The following is a 25,536-nucleotide window of genomic DNA, read 5'->3' on the forward strand; positions in this document are numbered from 1 at the left end:
AATGATATGCTCCATGTTGTTGAATCTGCTTTTATTTTATTAACCTTGGTATTATTCTTGATAATAGATTACTCCTGGAACAGTTTACTACTGGTTAACTAGAGATAATATTGTTGTTAGGTACCATTGAGTCAACCCCACTTCACAATGATGCTATAGACACTGTCATATTTTGAAGTTCAAGACTGAGAGCAAATGCCCTCCTCGAGGAGTGAGAGCTGGAATTTTAGCTCTTAGTCTTCCCAGCGCAGCACATTGTAGAAACTTAATGCTGAGATGGAATTGGTGGCTGTCGGGGTAATTCCCAGTCATGTAGTTAAGCTCTGAGGTTATTCCAGGCTCAGAGGTGCTGACTGGTTAGTCATAGCTTTTGTAAGAGAGCTATTGTCATATGATTGTTCTTGTGGTTATGTTTTATCAAGTCCACATTCAACTTACAAGCTGTAGGACAGAATAGAATTGTCTCATTGAGCTGTGGTGCTGGAGAAGAGTATTGCATATACCATGGACTTCTAGGAGAACAAACAGGTTCTTCCTTGCAGAGGGTGAAGCCGTCTGCTCCTTGGAGGTAAAGATCCTTAAGCTCCATCTGACATACTTTGGATGTGTTGCAAAGAGGGACCAGTCCTTGGAAAGGCACATCATGCTTGGAAGGTGGAGGGACAGTGCAAGAGAGGAAGACCCACAATGAGATAGATTGATTCAGTGACTGGATAAATGGGGTAGGTGTGTCAGAGACAATAAGATCGGCTCAGAACAGGGCAGGGTTCAGAGCTGTTGTACATGGAATCACTATGAGTCACCAGCAACTTGACAGCACATAACAACAACAACAACAACGGATTTCTGGGATCTTTATGGGAGCAGGTCAACAGGCCTTTCTCCTAAGAAGCCCCTGCATGGTTTCTGGCCACCAGCCTTTTGATTAGCAGCCGAGCACTTCTTCATTCTGCCACCAGGGCTCTTTAGTCACCTGATAAGAGGACAAGCCACAGACTCAGTGAGGATGTCGCCATACCAGTGAGTGTCTCCTTCACACTCGCTGATGGTGACAGCTGTAAGTGGAAGAGTTACTGCTTCGTCATTTCTTTCATGTCTGCTTTTGAAGAGGATGGCCTCTCGCCAGCAAGAAGTGCCTGAAGTTGCGGTTTAATGAGAGCCCGGGGAACTGTGTATGCAGGTGGTACTGCTCAGAGTAAATGTGTGAGAAGCTGAAATAGACTTTTAAGTGCCTGATGGAGAGGTGCTTCCTGAGCACTGCTCACAAAGATGCTCAGAGGCACGTGGGTCTGCAGGCTCAGGGGATTCGTGGGGCTCAAGGTCACAGCTGGTTTGGGGTTTCCCTTCCTGGCTGACAAGGTCTTCCCAGGGCCGCAAGGAGCTCCACACGTCAGAGCAGCCCGGAGGCTGACATCCCATGAGAGCAGGGTGATCGAACTGCAGTGGGAAACGTCTAGATAATCTGTCACAGGTAAGCTAGTGACTCTGGAGGCCAAGAGCAATGGGTAACATAGCCTGCTTGGAGACTAAGATACGTGAGTGGGTTGCCTTTTATATTTTCTCCCTGCAGTTCAGAAAAACGAAATCTGATTGGCCACAGTCTCTGAAACAAAGCAGACCTTCTGTAGTAAAATCTGGTTTAGCCTTCCCCCAAAACTTTAGGCTCAAGTGTCTCAGAGATGATGAGGATGAACCAGGACAGGACAGAGCTCAGATCTGTTGTTCATAGGGTTGCTACGAGTCATACTCGACTCGATGGCACCTAACAACAACAAGAACCCTAAACCATTTTCCACTAAGTTCCAACTCACATGACCCCTATTTTGCACAGTAGAACTGCTGTTGATAGAGTGTTCACTGGCTGTGACCTCTCAGAAGAAGATCACTTGAGAAGACCAGCTGGGTGGGTTTGAACCACCCATCTTCTATTTGGTAGTTAACCACTTAACTGTGCCACCCAAGGACTCTTGCTTCATCCTTGTTGTTCTTGTGTGCTGTCTGGTTGGAATCTACTCATAGTTGACCGTTCAGCAGGTTTTCAGAGGCAGTAAGTTGTGCAGGAGCATATTGCCCTTCCTTCTCCCACAGAGCAGCTGATAGATTTGAACCGCTTATCTTTGGGATTGCACAACAGTGTCTTAACACTAGGCCACAAGAAACACAATGGCTTCCAGACTCTGAGAACCTCCCTGGTAGCACTAGGCTGACTCGAAAAGTGGCTGAGTCAGGTAAGACAGAAGTTACCTTTCATCCAGCTCTGGAATGAGAAAAATTGTATTTAATGAAAAAAGCTATGGCACATAACAAAAATGGTAAAATAAAATAAAAAAAGAACCAGAAGAATCAATTAGACAGAGGGCATGAGAGAGAAATGCCCTTGGACTTGGCTTACAAAGGTGTGTGGCCAGTCCTGACTGTCACCCACTACATGGCAGGAGTCAGTTTAGCTGTAGGCTTTGCCAGCCCTGTGACTCGGGCCTGGCTCTGTCACTCTGTGAAGCACATCTTTCATTCTGTGCCCATCTGTTTCCTCTCTCTGAGATGGGAAAATAATGGCTTCTTCACAGAATTCTAACTGGAATGATAGGAAGTGTCTAAGTGAAGAGAAGCTTCACCTGAGATCGCAGGGTAGGCACAGCTCCTGGTGCTGGTTGTGCTCAACACTACCCAGTGATTCCTGTTAGCAACGCTGCGTAACCAGGAGCACAATTTTAGTGGTAAAAAAAATCCTCAACCAGCTTTTAAAAGAGCTTTTATTATTATTCATATTCATTGTATTTCATGCATGTACACTGTGTTTTATATAATCTTTTATTTCTATTTTATATCATTCATTTATAATGTGGATTTGGTTTTTGGTGGTTTTTTTTTAATCCCAACCAGCATTTTATGCTCATGGATTCCATGAGTCAGGGTGCAGCAGGGATGGCTCGTCTCTGTCCCATGATGTCTGGGGTATCAGCTGGGAAAATTCAAAGGCTAGGAGTAGTTTGTAGTTTGGGTACTAAATCCAGTTGAGGGTATCTCTGGCACCACATCTGGGAGGGACTCAAAGGTGAGGACCACTGGCCAGGGGGGCTGCAGGTGTGCTCTTCCTGCACTTGCCTCACAGCAGGGGCGTCGCAGAGCAGGTGAACTCTCACAGGATGCCTGACTTCTCACAGCACCAGCATCCCTCAAGATCTGAGCAGAAGCAGAATTATCCTTTCTGACCTGCCCTTAAGATTTTCTAAGGTTGTTGACTGTGCAGAGGTAGAACATTTCTGGATGGAAAGAGGGTTAAAGAATTTTGCAAACATATTTAAAACTGCCACAGTGACTGAAGGAAATAAAAATGTCTGTGCTTACAGTTGTTTTTATGTACTCTTGATTCAAAACTGATTCATTAGCGACGCTCCCGTGGGTTTCAGAGGCACAGTTGTCTATCTTTTTTCTATGTAATACATAGTGGATTTGAATCATGTGTCTTTGGGTTAACTCACCAGAGCCACAGTTTAAAAAGCCCACTTAAAATTTTACTTGTAAAATTAAAATAAAATAAGAAGCCCATTTATTTAAAACTCACTGTACCTTTGAAAGCTGGGCAGGGTGGGAAATAGGGTCCATTATATATGTTTGAGAAGATCTGGTGACCTAGTGGAAAGGAATAGCACTATCAACCCAAAGGCACATGATTTGAATTTGCCATCTGCTCCGTGGGAGGAAGATGGAAATCACTGCCTCTGAAAACCCGCTAGAGGGTCAGCTATGAGTTGGTCCTGACTTGATGGTACGTAACAACCACAACAACATGCAGGTTTGGAAACAAGCTCAGGAAAGCCAGTCACTTTATTTCCTTGAGCTATAAGATCAAGAAGGAGCCTGCTGGTGCAGTGGGGAAAATACCCATCTGTGGCTGTTCAAACCCACCGGGCACCCCTGGTTATACAGGCTGCTTCCGTTAACATCACAGCAGTGGAGAGCTCGTGGGGTGACCCGACTCTGTCTTACAGGAGTGCCAGTTGGAAGCGCCTCAATGGCAGTGGACGTGGTAGGATCACCAGTTGTAGGAAATACCCTCCCTGGACTTCTTTCCACCTGAAATGTGGTGGTTTCCTCTTCGCATCTGAAGGAGACACTTCCTTGGTGGAGGAAGCAGTTTGACCACCTTTTATTAACTGTTATTACAGTTTCCATGACTTAGCGAGGCTTCCACTTAACCCATCCACCTGGATTCTGAGGTCAGTGGACGAAGTAGAGATTTCTTGCTTGGGTTCCCAGTATCAAAAGGAAGCTGAAAGATTAATCCTTGCCCAGATCAAGAACAATAGCTTTGGCCAAAGCCAATTAGGGTGCTCGTGGTAAAATACAGGAACTCCCATTTATCACATATCTTTAAACTGAAATGTTTTGACCAAAATAGGAAAAATGAAAATCAAGATGACCTTTAAGCAAATTACTCATCAAGTGAGTTCCAAGAACAAAGGTTTTTAAAAGTATAAAGTTACAAAGTTTGTGCAGGTGCAGCTGATTTACACCTTTTCAACCTGTATGCAGAGCAGATTATCTGGGAGGCTGGGCTCTATGAGAAGACGCATGGCATTAGGATTGGTGGACGATCTATCAACAATCTGCGTTATGCAGATGACACAACCCCGCTCGCTGAAACTGAGGAGGACCTCATGCACTTGCCGCAGAGGGTCAAGGACTGCAGCCTTCAGTATGGACTGAGGCTCAATGTCAAGAAGACAAAAATTCTCACCACTGCACCCATCGGTAGCATCAGGATGGATGGCGAAGAGATTGAGATTGTTCACAGCTTCAGTTTGCTCGGCTCCATGGTCAACACTCTTGGCACCAGCAGCCAGGAAATCAAAAAACATATTGCGATGGGAAAGTCTGCTATTAGGGACCTCTCTAAAGTACTCAAGAGCAACGGCCATGGTCTTTGCAATCACTTGTTATGCATCAGAGAGTTGGACAATGACTAGGGAGGATAGAAGGAGAATTGATGCCTTTGAGCTGTGGTGCTGGAGAAGAGTATTGAATGTACCATGGACTGCCAAGAAAACAAACAGATTCATTCCAGAGATGGTTGAACCAGGCTACTCCTTGGAGGCAAGGATTCTGGAGCTTCGTCTGACATACTTTGGACATGTTGTAAGGAGAGACAGGTCCTTGGAGAGGGACATCATGCTTGGTAGGGTGGAGGGACGGCGCAGGACGGGAAGACCCTTTAAGAGGTGGATTGATTCAGTGACTGGGGTAATCAGGATGGGTATGTCAGAGGCAATGAGATTGGCACAGGATAGAGCAGAGTTTAGGGCTGTTGTACATAGGGTCGCTATGAGTCGCAAACGACTCAATGGCACATAACAACAACAAACATACCCAATGAAGGTCAGCTATGAGTTGGTTCCGATTTGATGACAACGAATGAGTGGGGAAAACGTCTGACTTTAGAAGATTTTAGAATCTCTGAATGGTTAACATGCTAAACTACCAGCTGAAAGGTTGAAGGTTTGAACACACCTGCCTAGATGAGCCTTGAAAGAAAGGCTTAGAGGTTTTTCTTCTGAAATATTAACCATTGAAAATCCCTTGAAGCTCAGTTTTGCCCTCACACGTGTCATCTCCATAGGTCAGAGCTGGCTCAGTGGTGACTGATTTTACTTGTTGAAATGTTCACTTTGAGGATTGTATCATAAAAGCACTTTTCTTTTACTTTATTAATGATTGGTATATGCATTTTAAGAAATACTAGAGAGAAGATGATAAGGAGGCCCACATGGGAACGCTGATGGAAAGGTTGATGGAAACTAGTCAGTTGGTCTGAGGGCCTGGAGTGAAGACTGATTTGCTATTAAAGTAATAAACTAAACTGGAAGTTTGTTGTGTTTGAGTACAGAACTCGTCTGTCAGTTTGCTGTACTGAGATAACTTGTGGGTTGCTGTGATACTGAAAGCTGTGCCACTGGTGTCTCAAATGCCAGAAGGGTTACTCATGGTGGACAGGTTTTAGCAGAGCTCCCAGATTAAGACAAAGAAGCAGAATTGGTCATCCACTTCTTAAATAACAGGCCTATGAAAATCCTATGAACACTAGAGGATCACAGATCATTAGTTGTGCAGTGGTAGAGCCCAGACTGGAAATTAGTTGGGAAATGTGGAGCATCAGTGAAAGAGAGAAAGACCCTCAACCAAGAAGATAGACATGGTGACTACCACAATTGGCTCTAGTGTGTCAGGCAGTGTGAAGATGGCACAAGGTAGGTCACGGTTTAGATCCACTGTTCATACTCGAGTCAGTAGCACTTAACAATAACAGTAATACATGTTCTTCAGTAACACTGGAAGCCACAGGGAGAGATTAACATAGAATTACCATCATCCAAGCACCCTCCTGATCTCTGACACACTTGAGCCCATTGCTGTACTCACCATGTCAATTCATCTCATTGAAGGTCGTCTGTTTCACTTACTCTCCACCTTCCAAATATGATGCTCTTCTCCAAGGAGTAGCCTCTCCTAGCAACATGCACAAAGAATGAGAGATGACGCTGCACTTTCTTTGCCTCCAAGGAACATTTCAGCTGCCTGTTTCCAAGACTTACCTGTTTGTATTTTTTGGCAGTCCATTGGAGAGTCAGGACTCTTCTCTAACACCACAGCTCAAAGATAACAATTCTTTTTTCTGTCATCCTTAGTAATCGTCCAGCTCTTGGCTACGGATTGGAAAGATCATGGCTTGAATTAGGATAATTTCTTTTGTTGAAGAACACTGTAACATACTTTCAAGACATGCAAGATCCCTGTAGTTAACACAGATTGTCTTTTGATTCCAAATTTAATGATAATTTAAACTTTTAAAGAAGAAAATGAACTGACACAGTATAATGTTAAGGCTACAAGAGTATTAACCTCCCCAAATACAAACTCATTGTGGTCTATTTGATACAATCCCATAGTGACAGAGAAAAACTGCCCCACGGGGTTTCCAAGCCTGTAATTTTTACAAAAGCAAACTGTTAAGAGTTTTCTGCCTTGGAGTACTGGTTAATTCCAACTGATGGTCTTTTGTTTAGCAACCGAATGCTTTATTTCTGTGCTATCAAGGTTCCTGTAAAGAAAGAGCCTCACAAGCAAGTGTTTATTTAGCACTTTCCTTGTGTTGTGGTGTTTGTTTCAGAAACTTGTGAGGCATGGTCCCAACTCCACATACCTCAACCTAACAAAAAGACTGAGACACACACAGAGGTCACAGCCAGAATCATACACAACATTACATCAAACTAAAAGAGTCAGCTCTGGGCTGTGTTGTGTGACATTATTGAAGAATAAATAGATCATATATCTTTACGCAAGCCATGGTATTTTCAATCTGTCCCCAAGAGCTGGACAATGACTAAGGATGACAGAAGAAGAATTGATGCCTTTGAGCTGTGGTGTTGGAGAAAAGCACTGAATATCCACAGAGCAAACAGATAAGTCTTAGGAGCAGTGCAGCCCGGTTGCTCCTTGGAGGCAAAGATAGCAAAGCTTTATCTCTCATATTTTGTACATGTTGCTAGGAGAGGCTATTCCTTGGAGAGGGTCATCGTGTTTGGAAATGCAGAGAGCTAGTGAAAGAGAAGGCCCTTAATCAGATGCATCAACATGATGACTACAGCCATGGGTGCAAGTGTGTCAGAGATGAGGCTGGCACAGGACAGGACTGTTGTTCACAGGGTTGCTATGAGTTGTGCTCGACTTGTTGGTACCTAACAACAACACAGCATATCAAGTGCTGTTAGTTTTATAACAGAAAGTGAAAACAAACAAACAAACAAACAAAAAATAGATGGAGAGAGAAACGCCATTAATGTTTGGTGTATATCAGTAAAAAACTTTGTTGCCACTGAGTCAGAACTGACTCTTAGTGGACCTTCCAGCAGGGCCGACATCGCACAGGGGGAGATTGCCCGTCTTTATCTCATGAAGCAGCTGGTGGATTCGAATTGCCTGCCTCTGAGTTAGCAGCATTAACTCCCTACAGATTACCCCCCTGGAGAGTCTACACATTTATATAAAAATTTTGAAGGATTTAATTACTTTATTTAATCCTGACATCTCGGAGATTGCCTGAGTCAGCATCTTGACTCCTATTTTATAAGTGAGGAAAGCTGACAGTAAGTGTTCTTCAAAGAGAGTAAGTGACTTTCATCTCTGTTGTTTAGTAGATGTTAATCCTGTTAATCCACAGCCTGCAACTCCACACCAGATGCTCTTTTCCCCTGTGAGATGCTAACTTCAAATCTGGCAGCCTTAAAAAAAAATCACCTCTGTAAATCTAATCTTTGAACATCTGCAGATGAACACCTGAGAATAAGAATATGAACAAATTACACTGATGTAAAAAAAGAACAAAACCAGACAGCCAAAAAGGCAGTTTGATGTACTTTGCTTGAATGAGTCATAAATTGAGGACTACCTGTGTGTCTTGTTAGTGAAAGACACTACCCAGACAGTTATAGTGCTTAATTTGCAGATGTTTTATTCTGAGATGTCGCTTGCAGATGTTCAAAGATGAGATTTACAAAGATCCTGACAATAAAAAATTATAGTGATAATAACAAGCAGTAATAATGAAAGTTGTGTGGGTTTTTTTTTAAAAAAGAGGTATTCCTTTGATTTATGTGAAAATGGATTGACAGTGTAAATCACTGGTATCACCACACTGAACCCTGTTGTAAGTTGGGGGCTAAAAGAACTCCTAGTTTGTTTATCTTTGGAAAATAAGCCTGCTGTTTTCTATGAGTCAAATGACTGTCATTAGGAAAATAAAGTTATTCATGACTGAGAGATCATTAGGAGTTTATTCTTTTCCTAGATATGCCATAATAAAATACCACAAAATGAGTGGCTTTAATAAAGAAACTTTTATTGTCTTACAGTTCTGGAGGTGAGTAGTGTGAATTCCTAGTGCTGACAGCGTCATATTCTCCTCAAAGACCCTAAGAGAAGAACCTTGCTCGTGTCTCTTGCTTATCATAGACCTGGGCATTCCTTGGCATATAGATGCATCTTCCTGTATCTATTGTCTTCCTCTGACTGTGTCTCTTCTCTGTTATAAGGAACATATTCAGCTGGGGTTAGGACATAGCTTATTCTAATATGACTTCATATTTATTGATCTTAGTATCTTCAAAGACCTTCTTTCCAAACAAAACCAGTTGTCATTGAGTTGATTCTGTCTCATGACAACATCATCAGAGCTGTACTTGATAAGGTTTTCAATGATGGATTTTTATAAAGGTACATTGCCACACCATTCTTCTGAAGTGCTGGCCTGAAAGCTCCAATCTTTCTGTTAGCATCTGAAATGTTAACTGTTTGCACCTCTAAAGGTTCCAGCAAAGTGACCAGTATTACTCTGATGTCCAAACCAGTTTCACACATGGATCTCAAGGGAAGGGCTCTAACAAAGCTTTTGAGAGGACACAGTTCAACCTATATCAAGGCATAAACAAAATAGGTAAGAGGCCAGTTAAACTGAGGAGAACACAGTAAAGTGTATAAGATGCTGGTGGGAGCAAAAGACGACACTTGTTCTGTGTTCAGGCTGAATCAGAGCTCAATGGGGTATGTCTCTGAATTTTTAAATAATGAATTAAAATATCTATTAATAATTTAAAAGTATCACATTAGAAAAGAAGATTCCATTGGAAGAAGAGTATGGTGTGGAAGGAAGGGTAGAAGTAGTCACTCAGGCATGAAGTGATGAAGCCTTGGGTGATGGAAGAACCATGGGGAAACCAGCTGGATTTGGGACTGATTAGCTGTGGCCCTTTGTGCTGGAGTTTACTCTTAGTGCCTCCTAAAAGCCAATTGTACACATCTTATTCCCAGTTCCATCCTCACCAACATTATGTCAACAGCTTGAAGTCAACTGAGAGTGTTTACACCCCAGACATTGACAAAATGCTATCAGTTATTTGCCAGCAAGCCACAGAGTAAAGGAAAGAGAAGTGGAAATCAGCTAAGGTTTATAATCTAGGATTAGCAGACCATTCTTAGCTATTCATTTTTTTTTTTTGCATAAATACTTGTGTGCCATTACTAGAATTAGGAAATCTGGAAAAGTGATTACTTTGGAGGATATGAATTCAACCTGGTAAGCAGATTTGGACTTCCTCCTGGTAAGAAGCTGTGCTGAAATCCCAAAAGGCATGCAGTTCAAATCCACACAATCTCCTCCTATGTGATTTACTGCCCCTGAAAACCCAGTCATAGCTATGGATTGGTTCCTCCTTGAAGGTACACATAAACATCATCAGTAACCTTACATTTCCTATACTTACAGAATCCCACTCTATGTAATATGACTAGGCTAGATACAGGGGCCATCAAAGGCTTTATGAAATGACCTTATCTTATTGAGTTTACTGTCGAGTGGAAAGACAGCATTACCATAGTGGAGCAAGCTAACGAAGCTAAAAGTATAATACAAAAAGAATATATGGGCAAAATGAGAATAAGGGGAGCTTTCTAGAGAAGGTTCCTAACCTTCTCTTAGTCTGTAAAGTACACATTTGCCAGACATGACAACTTTTGGGAAAGAAGGTATTGTCGTAAATAGCAGGACTGCAGCAGGACCTATGGGAGAAGAGGCAGAAGTGGACAACAGGGTGTGGATAGGAGGTTGAGGAGGATGGTAATCAAAGAAATTATTTTCATCTATAGAAGAATCAAAATTTCAAATAACAAGGTTGTGTCTGGACAATCCAAGTCCAATATGGACTGACATTCAAAATCAAGGCATCTGATCCAAGAGTGAAACACCAAGGGCTTCTAGGGAGGAATCATTTGGGGGAGGGGGGTGTCAAGTGTGTGAAAGAGTTGTAGATTAAGGGGACCAAGCCAAGTAGAGGAAAAGAGAAGATGATTAAAAAGTAGGCTCTGTGGTGGAGAGCAGAGATGGATGGTGGTGCCTCACCGTGAGGACTGCAGAAGTGTAAGGCAGTAGAGTAGACTTCAGAAGACAGTGCAGAGTCCAGACAAACAACCAGCCCTAAGCAGTGCAAGTTCCACTGGTAATGTGCTCCACGAAGGCAGGGAGCTCTGGGGTCATATGGAGCAAAGGCCAAGAGGTGTAAATCAGTGTGGTATGTGCAAGAATCCACAAGCAATTAAGTACGGTTGGGGCAGAGCAGTGGCAGGAGATGGGACCCAAGTGCCATGCTAATGGGTATAGATTGTATCCTAAAAGGCAATAGGGAGTAATTGAAAGGGCTTAAGCAGGGGAATTACAAAGCAAACTAATACTTGAGAAAGACCACTCAGGCAGCAGTGCAAATTAGATGGAAAATGATGCTTGGGGGCCATTAAACAACAATGCTGGTGAGATCATGAGCTACAGTAGTGGTGTTGAGGCCAGAGAAAGAGGCAAAAGCAGAAAATTCAAGAGGTTACGTTAATGACATGGGATGAAAGGGTGGGGTGAAGAAGATATCAAAGCCAGAGCATTGAGGGTTCAGCTGTGTGGACATTGTATTCACGAAGACAGAGGACATAGGTTAAAATTTTTCAGTAAGTTTGAATGGAAAGGGGGTATTTTTTAAAGAGTTGAAACTAAGGAGTGGTGCAAGTGGGAGGGGATGGATTTGGATTTTTGAGCCTGGGGCACCTTGAGTACTTTTACAGATGTACTAGGCCAACCCTTTGTTCTCCGAGGACACCCGTGAGCTGTAGGGAGAACAAATTTAGTAATGGCCTCTCCCTTTCTGCCTCTCTGAAAAAGTAGCTGTGTTTAGCAGAAGGTATTACTGTTCTTTTAATAATTCTAAACTACCCATGAAGCTCTCCTTTTCAAAGAATAAGAGCAAAGAAAGTCTCAATTTTATATGTGGTGCTTTTATGACATCCTGAAAGGAAGAGGGTATGGATATGGGGAATTGGAGATTTGAATTGAGTATGGCCTTGGCCTAGAGAGGGTGAAACCAAGTTTCTCCTTGGAGGTTAGGATTTTGAAGTTCCATCTCACATACTTTGGGCACATGGCCAGGAGGGACCAGTCCTTGGAGAAGGACATTATGCTTGGAAGGGTGGAGGGATGGCGCAGGAGAGGAAGACCCCAGATGAGATGGATTGACTCAGTAATTAGAGTAATGGGGATAGGTGTATCAACAAGAGTAGCTCAGGAGAGGGCTGGATTCAGAGCTGTCGTGCTCCACAGGTTATGATATGATGCAAGACACTCAAGGCACATAAATAACAACAATCCGGCCTTGTGATGTCTCAGCTTGGACCTTCTGCCTCCAACTCCTGGATGGACAGGGCATGCCACTGAGGTTCCTAATGGCCAAGGCTCCGCTTTCCTGTCTGTGTCCATCAAGCTGAATTCTGGCAACATCCCTACCCCAGCCCACTCACTTTCACAGGATTTGTTCTTGACTAGGTATTTCTCCTCAGGAAGGGTCCAAGGAAACTTTGACAGATAACTCATCAAACCTGCTGCCTTCTGCCACCCCAAAGACCTATAATTAACTTCTGTTGTTGTTGTGTACTGTCAAGTCAGAACCTACACATAGCTGACCCTCTAACAGGTTTTCAGAGGCAGTAAATTGCACGGGAGGAGATTGCTCATTTCTGTCCTGCCGAGTAGCTCATGGATTCAAATCACATACACAATGGACAAGGAATTGACAGCACAATTCCTTACCACTAAGCCACCAGAGTTCCCTTAACCAACCTCTAGACTACCACAAATACTTTGTATAAGTACATAAGTGCTGCTTCATTCTGAAGGGTTCTAAGACTTTCATTTGTAGAATAACATTACTCAGAAATGTGCCCAGGAGTCAAATCTGTGAGGGGCCTTAATCTTTAGGTAGGAATACCAAGAACCAGTAAGTATTTTTTTTTGTCACTGCAAATTGTTTATTAAAACACAAAGCAATGGACAGTGAAAAACATCCTGAATTTTTACTTTTTGGTGGGAGTAGGGCTTTGGGGGCATAAAGAACCAGTAAGTTGAGTAATGCAGAAAATGTCCCTTCTCCCCTCCCCATACGCGCACAGCTATGAATGTCTGGAAGAGAGAAGATTCCCTTTATTTATTTTTCTGCATATAATACAAGAATACTTAATTGATTGTTCTGGGAGTGGAGAGGCTGGACTCAGGGGGCAAAAAGATAAAAATGGAGTGAGAAAGAGACAAAAGTATGTTGATCTCTCACTTTTAATTTATATGAAACACTTCAGCCCAAGAAAACACGGTTTGGTGATTTCCAAATAAACTTAGAAGAATCTAGATGGCGAAGCAACTGAAAGCAAGATCTGGAAGCAGCTGAGCAGTGGGCCAGCATCCTACTCCAACTGTTGACAAAGACTCTGTTCATTTGTTGACGGGTGAACAATCTGTCATCAAAGCATCTGACTCCTCTGAAGAAGGCAGAGGCACAGCCCAGCTGCCAAGCCCCATATGCTCAGACAAGCCACAGCATCCCCCTCTTCTGCCCCACTTACGCGGTCTCCTAACTGAGACCCATCAGGTTACTTGGAGAACTGACTTCTGCCTCCCATAGTCGGTTCTACCTTGGAACCTTTTTCACTGGCTCTCTGAAAGGATGAATTTGATTATGGAAACCAGAGTTGCTGTCACCAATAAGACCTCCGACTCTTACTTGACTGCAGCCATCAAGTAGAGGTGTACCTGCTGCAGCAGGCAGTCATGTGCATACCTGATTCTTTGCTCTGTTTTCCCCATAATAATATTATTAAAATAAATTAACTCGTGTCTTGGCTCAGCTCAAAGTAAAGTCAGAGAAGGCCTGGAAGGGTAAAGTAAAGTAGCACAGGTTGGGGAAACTCTCTTTCATTTGTAGTCTCTTTCTTCTTTTACACATCATGTCAACTTGCTTCCTAAGGGGATTTCCTCACGGGGAAGACATGAAATGTTCTGAATTTGGCTGTGCATCCTGTTTGATGAAGATGATAAATCATGTCCATGAGAGAGGTCTAGGACAATCGAGTTTCTGTAGGAGCAGAATGGCAGGTGTCTGACCTCAGGAATGGTTCCCTTTGCAATCAACTACACAGTGGATGGTACAAAAAGGTCATGGCTAGCTAAAAGGCTGGTGGTTCAAACCCCAACAGATATGCCTGGGAAGACAAGCCTGTGGATCTGCTTCTGAAAGGTCACAACCTTAAGAAGCCTATGGAGAAATTCTACTCTGCACACAAGGGGTCACCATGAGTATGACTTGACAAATGGTAAGGATAGATAAATGGTGATTTCGTGAAAGGCTCTACGAGGGAGCATGGAAGGAAGCCCCAGAATGCCTCCACTTTCTCCCAGGGGTTTTCTCCAAGCTTGTCTTGCCTGTCTCGGAGCAGGGCTCGGATTCCTGTGTGTGCAGGAGACTGGCCTCTAGCATGGCCTGTGCTCCAGATATGAGAGAGCCAGTGAAGGGTCCCACGCTTTCTTTTACTCTCATTTGTTGCTAATGCTAAAATGCTACTACAGGAGAAGGACTGTGGACTTTTAAATCCAGCCAGCCCCGAGGCAGATTACTTTTGTGGGTATTTAGCTACAGCACTGGGCTCAAACACACCAATGGTTGTGAGGATGGCACAGGACCGGGCAGGTTTCATTCGCATTATACATAAACATAAGGTCACTGTGAGCTGGAGCCAACTCAGCAGTAACCAACACAATAACCCTTTTTATGAGTGTCCCAGAGTCCCTAGGTGGTACAAAGAGTTTAATGCCTACAGTTGCTGACTAAAAGGTTGGGTGTTCAAGTCCTTCCAGGGGCACTTTGGAAGGAGGGCTTGGCAATCTACTATCAGCCATTGAAACGGCTATGGAGCACAGTTCTACTCTTGAAAACATGGGATTGCAATGAATGGGAGCTGACCCGACGGCAATGTGTAGAGTGTATTCTAAGGAGGAAGGTGGAACTGACAGGGAAAAATTTACCTTTTTTTTTTTTATTTAATCTGGTGCTGGTCCTAAAATGGAACTCCATTGGGAGTAAATTATTTTGCCACTACGTTTTAATGTGACGAAGACCCTCATCATATTTTGAGCCTTGACTTTCGTAAAACGTACTAAGGTGGCATGGATCATTACATATTGTGCTGCTAAAAGGAAGGTTGGTGGTTCAAGTCTAGCGTTGTTCCCTGGGAGAAAAGTAGGCAGTTTCCTCCTACAAAGATTTACAGCCTCGGAAACCCAAAGGAGGATTGCTATAAGCCTGACTCAACTTGGTGGCAGTGGTTTTTACATAACAGGACCATTACAAGGGTGAAATGAGATTGTGGGTGTGAAAGTCATGGGCGTACTACCATGTGTGGCGTAGATGGTGGGGCCTTATTTGCTCCATCGAATCTGAGAACGATGGGCACTTTTTTTTTTTGATGGGCACTTTTGTACATCCAGCTGGTGGGCCACTCAGAACCCAGGTCAATCGTACCTGGCTAGGTTAGTTCAGGGGGTCTTCTCTGTACTTTCTATCTGCGTCCATTCCCTCCCCAGAACCTTTTATATGACATTTACTGTTTCCACCATTAAACCTTACCCTTCCTTTTAAAGAAACAGATAACAGTAATGTAGACAGAGAGACGACAGGCACACCAGCCAATTTATAATCCTTATACAAAGAGACACATTAAATAAATATCTGTTCACGTTAAAGGCAAATAATGAGGTCAGTGTACTTAGGAGTAGCGTGGTAAGAATGGGCTTGTTTATACTTCCTGGGTGACTGTGTTCTCTCAGCAAAGACCTCACATTTTCCAAACAATGGACTTAACCTGGGAAAATACCACCTGCTTGAAGCTGGCATGAGACCAGTGCCTCGAGGAAAAGCACTATCAGTGCTTCACCCTGAGGGCCCATCTTGTAGCAGTGAAAGGAGCTTATTGAATACTACTTGAGATGAATTTCCCCCTGTGTACTGTGTATGTTCCATCCAAAGCTATGGTAACTGAGCTGTGGTATGGAAGACTTGTGGAGCAGCTGGGACTTGCCTTAAACGGCAACATTTTCTAGAGGAACAAAACCACTGAGAGAGATGTATGTGTGTGTGTGTGTGTGTATGTATATATTGTTATGTGCTGTCAAGTCATCTGTGATTCATAGCAACCCTATGTACAACAGCTCTGAAATCTGCCCTGTCCTGAGCCAGTCTCACTGACTTTAACACACCTTACCCCCATATTGCCCTAGTTACTGTTATCAATTCATCTTATCTGGGATCTTCGTCTCCTGCCCTGTCCCTTCACTCTTCTGAGCACAATTTCCTTTTCCAAGGACCAGTACCTCCTGGCCAAGTGCCCAAAGCATATAAGATGAAGCTTCAACACATTCTAGCCTCCACATTATGCTGAGTAAAATATCTCGATCACAAAAAGACAAATGCTACATAGTGCCGCTGTTGTAGAATGGGACTGACATCAGGGTTGGGGTATTTTGAGAAAAACTGGATGGATTATGTATACTGCATTGAAACAGATGAGGGAGAGAACAGTTTAAAAGCTATATATGATAGGTTATTATGGTTATCACAGGAATCCAGAATTAAGGTTACATAGTGGAGTGCATTCGGGCTGGGGGGCAGGGGGGATTGTATAGCAATGAAGGAATTTATCGTGTGCTTTTCGAAGAGAGGAGTGAACTGAGGTGGGGGAGTGTAGAGAAAAAAGTGCAACAATGAATGAATGGAAATCCAAAATCTCTGTAAATGTTCATTAAAATGAATTAAAAAAAATTTCTAGCCTCCAAGGAGAAACTTGGTTTCACCCTCTCAAAAACAGACTTATTTGTTTTCTTGGTGGTTTATGGTATATTCAAGACTCTTCTCCAGCACCACAATTTAAAGGCATTAATTCTTCTTCCATCATACTTAGTAATTGTCCAGCTCTCTGATGCATACCAAGTAATTGTGAAGACCATGGCCTGGATCAGGTGTATCTTAGTCTCTAGACTGACATTGTTGCTTCTCAGTACTTTCTGGAGAGGTCCCTGACAGTAGATATACCTAATGCAATTCCTCTTTTGATTTCCTGACTGCTGGTTTCAAGGGTGTTGATTGTGGAGTTGAGCAAGTTTAACTGTTAAAAACCTCAATTTTTCTCCATGTATCATAGTACTGCCAATTTACCTCGTGATGAGAATCATTGTGTTCTTGATGTTGAACTTCAATCCATATTGAAGACTACAGTCCTTGACCTTTTGCAGCAAGTGCTTCAGGTCCTCCTCAGTTTCAGCAAGTAAGGTGTGTCATCTGCGTAACGTAAGTTGTTGATAAGTCTTTCTCCAATCCTGATGCCATATTCCTCCTCATAAAGCTCAGCCTCCTGAATGATTTGTTCTGCATATAGATTGAAATGGTATAGAGACAGAATACATCCCTGGCGTACATCTTTCCCGATTTTGAACCATGCGCAATGTTTCCTTGTTCTGTTCAGAGGACTGCTTCCTGGTCCAAGTATAATTTTCACATTAGCACAATCAAATGTTCTGGGATTCCCATTCTCCTCAAGGTTAGCCACAGTGTGTGTGTGTGTGTGTGTGTGTGTGTGTGTGAAAGAGAGAGAGAGAGAGAGATTTCAAGGGAATAGGTCATGCAGTTGTAGAGGTTGGCAATTTTTAAATCTTTGAGTCAGGCATCAGGCTGAAGATTTCCCCTGACTCACGTGGTTTTAAAGTCTATTAAACCCAAAATTGATAGGTCAGACGACAGGCTGCTGGCTCATATCCCAAGAAGCAGAGGTTAGAGGATGACAAGTCAGATATGAGCTCAAGAGAGGGGGAACTCTGCCAGCATATCCATATATATATTTGCAACAGGCCACACTTGCAGATTGTTCACATTAGATCACGAAACAAGAGATGATTACATAGTATGTGCTAAACTACTGAGAATCATGGTCAAGTGGACACATCACCTTACCCATCACAGAGACTTTTCAAAAATATATTTAATTTAAGGGTAAGTTTACGAATAGCATTGGTTTGTAAACGAAATCCTTCATAGGCACTAGTTATCATTGATTCATGCAATTAACTTACTATAATATCTAAGCATGTTGTTATTATATATTGCTATTCCCTTTACCCAGCTTCTCTGTTTATTAATTTTTTTTCCTCATTTCTCCCTTTCCATTACCTTAGTGTATACCCTTATACCTTAGTATATACCAGATCGTTAATTGTAATACATGTAATGTCTGGTTGTCCATTCATTGAAAATTAACTTTCTTTCACTTATTCATCACAGGGATTTTTATAGGATTGGCAGACCCCAAATCGGTTACATACTCACTGACCTAGAAGTGTCATCTCCAATCTGTTTTTCTTTGGGCACAATTTTCTACAATGAAGTCAGATAGATCAACTGAAACTCAGAGAAGGCACAATCAATTAAATTATAGTCTATTTCCCAATCCACAGAGAAAGATGTTGCAATCTGTTTCCATAGAGTTTTATAGCTGTGCGGGTAGTTTTACTCTGTCTGATATGGTCAGTATGATGTGGAATTCACTCAGTGGTTAAGATTTTGTGTTTGCTTATTTCCTATTAGGTACGATATTTTAAGAACAATTACATGACATAATGGTTTGGGTTTTCGGTTTTAAATGTACCTTGGGTAGTTTTAATTTCAAGTTAGCTCTTAGAAGTACAACTTCCAGAATAACTTATACTCCATTTGAGAGCTCTTTGGAGAATAACTTTTATGCTCACTTTGAGGAATCTTGGGAGAGCTGTAGCCTAGATTTTGCTTGGCAGAACCCCTATGTAGGTAAAGGGTTTCCTAGCATGAAAAACAAATAAAACCATGAATCAAGCGAGGCAGGATAGAATCACCTGTGGACTGTGCCTGGAGCAAATGTTTTGTGAAAGTGAAGGTGGTTTGGAGTCCTGAGTGCATAATAAGGAATTCCAACTTTGCTTGGTAGACAGTGAGAAGATAAAGAAATTTTCAAGAAGGGAAATAATGTTCCAATTAATTTACAGAATAAAGGAGTCTCTTTGTCTTGACTTGTCACCTCTCTGGCCCGCTTTCGCGTCTCACAATACAACTGTGACACATCTTCTTTTTCAGTGATGAATGTTAAAGGTACCTAATGGCAGCCAACCTTCAACATAGTCCCCAAAGAATCTTGCTTCCTGAAGCTCTTGTGGTCTAGTGACAAGAAGCTGCACTGCAATCCCAAAGGCACATGGTTTGTGGCCACCAGCTGCTCTGCAGGGGAAGGATGGGCAGTCTCCTCTGGTGTGATTAACTGCCTCTGAAAACCTACCAGAGGGTTGGCTATGGGTTGGTTCTGACTCCACAGTACACAACTACATGGCAGCCAACCTTCAAGATGGTCCCGAAAGAATCTTGCTTCCTGATATTCATGCCACTGTGCAGCTGCCTCACGTATTGACTCAAGCTCGATCAATTGATTACAGTAGGGATGACAGTAGAGTCACAAATGAAGCTGTAGTTTTCTTTTCAGTCTCAGATATTGATGAGGGAGGATATCGTCCATGCCTTGAGGAGCTCAGGTAGTCTACAGAGGAGAACTGAAGTCTCTTCTCCATACCCAGCAACAACTTCCTCAACTAGTGGCTTTGGGAACAGATCTTGTAACCCAGAGATTTCAAATAAGGAGAATACTCACTAACATCTCTCTACAGTATGGGCCTCTAAGCCAGAACCAAACTTCTGATTCATGGAAATTGTGAGAGATGAAAGATGATTGTTATTGTTTTTAAGCCACTAAATGTGGAGCAATTTGATACATATTGTTGCTGCTGAGTATTATGAAGTTGGGACCATCTCGTAGCTCACCTTCCAGCAGGTTTTCAGAGGCAGTAAATACACAGAAGGAGATTTCCCATCTTTCTCACACAGAGTCACTGGTGCATTTGAACTCCGTGCCATTGGGTTGGCACACCGTTCCTTACCACTAAGCCACCATTATTCTTTCTACATACCTATTCACTCTGCATGCTGAGCAAATTATTCATGGAAAAGACTTTATGAGGAGGTATTTGGCATCAGTATCGAAGGAAGACTCAACAACCTACATTATGCAGATGACCCAACCTTGCTTGCTGAAAATGAGGAGTACTTAAAGTGCTTGTTGCAGAAGATAAAAGAATACAGCCTTCAATATGGATTACATCTCAACATCAAGAAAACAAAAATCTTCACCACTGGACCAATAGGAAACATCATGAGAGATGGAAAGAAGATTGAAATTGTCAGTGATTTCATCTTTCTTAGATCCATGATCAACACTCGTGGTGCCAGCAGCCAGGAAATCAGGAGACTTACTACATTTGGAAAGTCTGCTATCAGGGACCTCTCCAAATTACTGAGGAACAAAGATACCAGTTTGAAGAATAATGTGTACCTGATTCAGGACATGGTCTTTTCTAATACTTGTTATGCATCTGAGAGCTGGGCAATGATTAAGGATGACAGAGGAAGAATTGATGCCTTTGAATTATGGTGTTTGGTAATAGTTCTGGATATCTCATGAACTGCCAAAATAGCAAACAGATATGTCTTTGGAAAAGTGCAGCCAGAGTGCTCCTTGGAGGCAAAGATGATGAAGCTTTATCTCAAATACTTTGAGCATGTTAGGAGAGGATATTCCTTAAAAAGAAATATCATGTTTAGAAAGGTGGAGGGTCAGTAAAAAAAAGGAAGACCCTCTACTAGATGGATTGACATAGTGGCTGCAGGAAAGGGCTTAAGTATGTTAGTGAGGATGAGGATGGCACAGGATAGGACAGGGTTCAGATCTGTCGTTCATAGGATTACTGTGAGTCGTACTCAACTTGATGGCAACCTGACAACAAAAAGAAGCCACCAGAGCTCCCTAATTTGATCCATGTTGTTGTTGTGTATTGTAGAGTTGGAATTGACCCATAGTTGACTCTTTAGTGGGCTTTCAGAGGCAGTTAATCACAGTTTGAACCGAGTGCCTTTGGGATTTCAGTACAGCTTCTTACCACTAGGCCAGCAGAGTTCCCTTATTTGATACGTAGTGGTAAATAATTAATATAAAGCCTATGTTAGTTGGACAATGACTAGGGATGATAGAAGGAGAGTTGATACCCTTGAGCTTTGGTGCTGAAGAAAAGTATTGAATATACTATGGACTGTGAAGAGAAGAAATAAGTTCGTCCTGGAGAGGGTGAAGCCAGGCTGCTCCTTGGAGGCAAGGATTCTGAAGCTCTGTCTGACATACTTTGGACATGCTGCAAGGAGGACCAGTTCTTAGAGAGGGACGTCATGCTTGGGAGGATAGAGGGACAGCACAGGAGAGGAAGATACTTAAGGAGATGGATTGATTCCATCACTGGGGTAATGGGGGTAGGTGTGTCAGAGACAATAAGGTTGGCAAGAGATAGAGTAGGGTTTAGGGTTATTGTACATAGGGTCGCTGTGAGTGGCAAGCGACTCAATGGCACATAACAACAACAACATTAGTTAGCAACATAGATTTTCTTTTATGCAACTGAATAATCTCTTGACAATTTGTTGAGAACTGTGGTACCTGGTAGTAAGGAATTGCACAGCCAATCCAAAAGCACGTGGTTCAACCCCCTAGCTTCTCTGAAGGACTAAGATGGGCTATCTCTTTCCCTGCAATTTACACCTCTGTAAACCCACTGGAGGGTCAGCATTGAGTCAGTTCTGACTTGACAGCACTGAGGGGTTTTTAGTTCTTTTCAAGTTAGTACTATTCTCAAATTCTTTCCTATACCCCAAACTAGGCATTTTTAAAAACACAGAAAAAAAACAAAACAAAACAAAAAACTATCCTTCTCCAGCAACAATAACCAAGACAGGACAGAAAACAACAGGACAGAACACAACAGGACAGAAAACAACAAATGCAGATAAAGATATGGTAGGATTGGACCTTTAGTATGCAGCGGGTGGGATTGTTGATTGTACAACCACTATGGAAGGCCATCTGACACTTCCTCAGAAAGTTAGAAAGAGAAATACGGTTTGATCCATTTATCTCACCATTATAAATCTACCCTAAAGAAACTAGAGCCTTGACACAAGCCAGTGTATGCACACCTGTTTACTGCAGCCTTATTCACACGTAGAGAAGAGATGGAAGCAGTCCAGGTGCCCACCAACAATTAAATGGATGGGAAAGCTGTAGTATAGTTACACAATGGAATATAACACAGCACTGATAAGCAATGAATTTGTAAAAAACCAGCACAATGTAGAAGAGTCTGGAAGACATTATGCTGAATGAAATATCTCAATCACAAAAGGTCTTACCACATAAGACCACAGTTATAAAAATGGGATGGATATGGGAAGCAGGGACAGCAGGAAAAGAATGGATAAGTAATGAACACTGCCCTGGAATAGGTGTGAAGGGAAACCTGTAAGGAGTGGGTGATTACATATCATGTATATGACATTTACCAATCTGGAGCAAGTCATGCATTATGAAGTGAGTTAGGGGAGGGGAAGGAAGAAAATGTGCATCAATGAAAATTCATTCTTTCTATAAATTTTCACTAAAATGATAGTAAAAATTATCCTTATATAAAGGAAATGGAACTCTGACAGGACAGTTCATAGGCAGTTGCACAGCTATAAGCCAAAGGCAATGCCTCTCTGATAGTTTGACCCCACCAATAGATCTTCAACAGAAAGATGGGCAGTCTCCTGCAATGCAATTCCAGCCTCTGAATCCAAAGCAGTGTCAACTATGAGTTGATTCTAACTTGGGGCACTAAAAAAGTGAGAAAGAAATTGATATTTAAGTCAAGAAATATTATTTAATGAAATTGTTGTTGTGTTATTGTTGTTATGTGCCATCAAGTCGCATACATTATTATTTTTTTTAAAGTGAAAGGTTTGAGAAAGTTTTAGGGAGTAAAGCAGAATATTAATTTCCATTCCTATTCCACTTAGCAAAAAGGAGGTGGAATTTCAACACATACCCTTTTTTTCATTTGTCTTTTTTGTATAGTGGCATTTTGCCACATTTTTTCTGTGTGGCAGCATTTCTGAAATAGTTACATGTGGGCTTTGTTGTTTGTTTGTTTTCTAAATAGTAGGTTTGCCACAAAAAAAGAAGCTCGCTGTTTCAATTTGCAAAATAACATACTTCAGCAGAAGTGTAGGGTGGTCTTGTCAGTGTTTTTAACACAAGAGATTTTCGGTACCAGGGATTTTATTCCAGTTTCATTCAGTTTGGGGTAGAGTTTCTTTGACTAAAAATAGACTATGAGAAAGGAATCTGGGTATGCAGAAAACTGTTGTAATAGGTGTAAATTCCACTTACATGAGTCTATATTCTCAAGGCAATTAGAGAAAATGGAGGCTGACAGATGGAGGGAAGCTCCCTGGGGTCCCCTGGGGACACAGCCCTGGAGGAACACTTAAATGAGATCTGGGTGATTAGTAGAAACCATTAGCACCTGCCAACAACCAGTGTGCTGCTTGTTTTAAATCTTAAATCATAGGCTTCCACTTTCTCCTTAAGACTTTGGAGGGTCAAATTTTGGTAGGGATGTTGAATCCTGTTTGCTAAACTTCTACTCTTTTAGACTCCACTGATTGTGGCAGAAAGGATGAACTCAGCTAGATGTTTCTCACCTTCCTTTTTTGTCTGGTGCTGTGGTCAGTGCTATGGTCAGTCTCCCGGTTAACAAATAATTTCCACCAAAGATGTCTTCACTCTGCACACTCTGCACCACTCTCCTCCCCTTCTCCAGTGTTAAAGTAAGTGCAAATGGATGTTATTTGGATTTTGTTGTTTCTAAAAAATTTATTCTGTTTTTATTGTTCTTGAGTATATATACATAGCAAAGAATACACCACTTCAAATTTCTCCATATGCCATTCAGGGACATTGGTCACATTCTTCAAGTTGTGCAACCATTCCCACCCTTCTTTCCTCATCTGATCTCTTCTATCAACATAAACACACTGCGCCCTACACTTTCTATAAAATCTCTCTAATTGTTGTTGTTAAGCAGGACATCTGAGAGATCGGATGGGTCCACTTCTGTTTTAAGCCAGGGCTCGATCCATCTGGATGGATGGTTGGACATCCATCTGTCCAACTTGGACAAGTTGTTGAATATCTTTAAAGCCAATTTTTCCATCTTAACATGTGTTTTCTGAACCTTTATTGTAAGGATAAAATAGTAGCAGACACTCATTGGGCACCTGCCATGTGTCATGCTTTGTTCTAAGTGCTACATGAACATTAACGCAGAAATTAAGTGGCATAGTCTGTGGGAGGGGAAGTTGCACTGCTGACTCAAAGGCTGGGCCTGTCTGGTGGTTTAAATCCACCAGCTTTTCCTCAGGGAAAAGAGGGACAAACTCCTCCTGTGCTACTTACAGCCTTGAAGACCCAGTTGAGGGACAGCTATGAGTTGCTTCTGATGTAATGGCAATCGATATTAAGTTTCCCTATTACTCATAAAGAAACCAAGGCACAAAGAAGATAGGTGCCTTCTTGCTGGTCCTACAGCTAACAAGTGTCAGATGGAGGCTTCCCAGTAGGCTGACTAACCTCAGGTTTTATTATGACCTGTGTTTTTAATACTGCACTATGGTACCTTCTACGAGTACCGTTACTATTCACTTGTTCTTCCCATTACCAGCTAGTGTCTTAGTAGGTCGCCCCCTGCCCTTGCTCTTACCAAATGTTGCAGGGAGTATGAGGAACCAACAGCAACAGAAAGGAATTAGACTATACTCCAAGTCCCAGTGTCTTGAATTACATCTCTGATTCTGGTGAGCACGTTTTCTGAAGGCATCTGGCAAATATGGACGCTGGTCATTTGATGTCAGCAAAGCAAGCACTCCAGAGCAGTAAGAAGCAGGTGAAAGGCCAAGCTCTAATTCCAGTCATCTGTGACTGTTATCAATAAAGCCGGTGGCAAAAGGATGTGGAAGTCAGCAGGAGCGTTTTTATCCCAGGGCTGGACACAAGGCTGTCAGCTGGAAACACAGCCAGAGCTCCAGGGTAATTCCTAGCTTCCTATTAGAAACAAACAAAAGCTGGCCCCACTGAATTTTCCACTCAGTCTATGGAGTTGGCAGCCACCTCTAATGCCTATCACCTAAGATAGCAAAGATACTGGACCAGAACTCAAAGGATGGGAAAGGCCATCCCTGGCTTGACCTCTGCTCCTCATGGTGACTGATGGAGTGGAAGTCCAGATGTTGATCAGTTTGGGGACAGGAAGGAGATAGGGGAGGGAGCTGGGCAGGAGGACAGAGAGAGGAAAAGAAGACTGGAAAGGGAGAGAAACCCAAGGACCTTCTGGCTTGTGTCTGACCTGCAACTCATGAAGTCTCAGGACACTCTAGGAGCCTGTTGACCAGCTCCAGCTCTGGGTATGGGCGTCTGAGCCCTGGCAGGCTGGAAATGGGGATGGGGGGAATTCTGGCAGAAGTTAGAGGAAGACTACTGTGGGATTAAAATGGAAGTTCCAGTTTGTGACCATGGCCGGAAGGCTCTCGCCCTACAGCACGCCCTTTGGGTTTGTGCTATTTATGCCTGGGACCG

This window comes from Elephantulus edwardii, unplaced genomic scaffold (genome assembly GCF_000299155.1).
Source record: "Elephantulus edwardii isolate Elephantulus edwardi_28Jun2011 unplaced genomic scaffold, EleEdw1.0 scaffold00020, whole genome shotgun sequence".
NCBI lineage: Eukaryota > Metazoa > Chordata > Mammalia > Macroscelidea > Macroscelididae > Elephantulus > Elephantulus edwardii.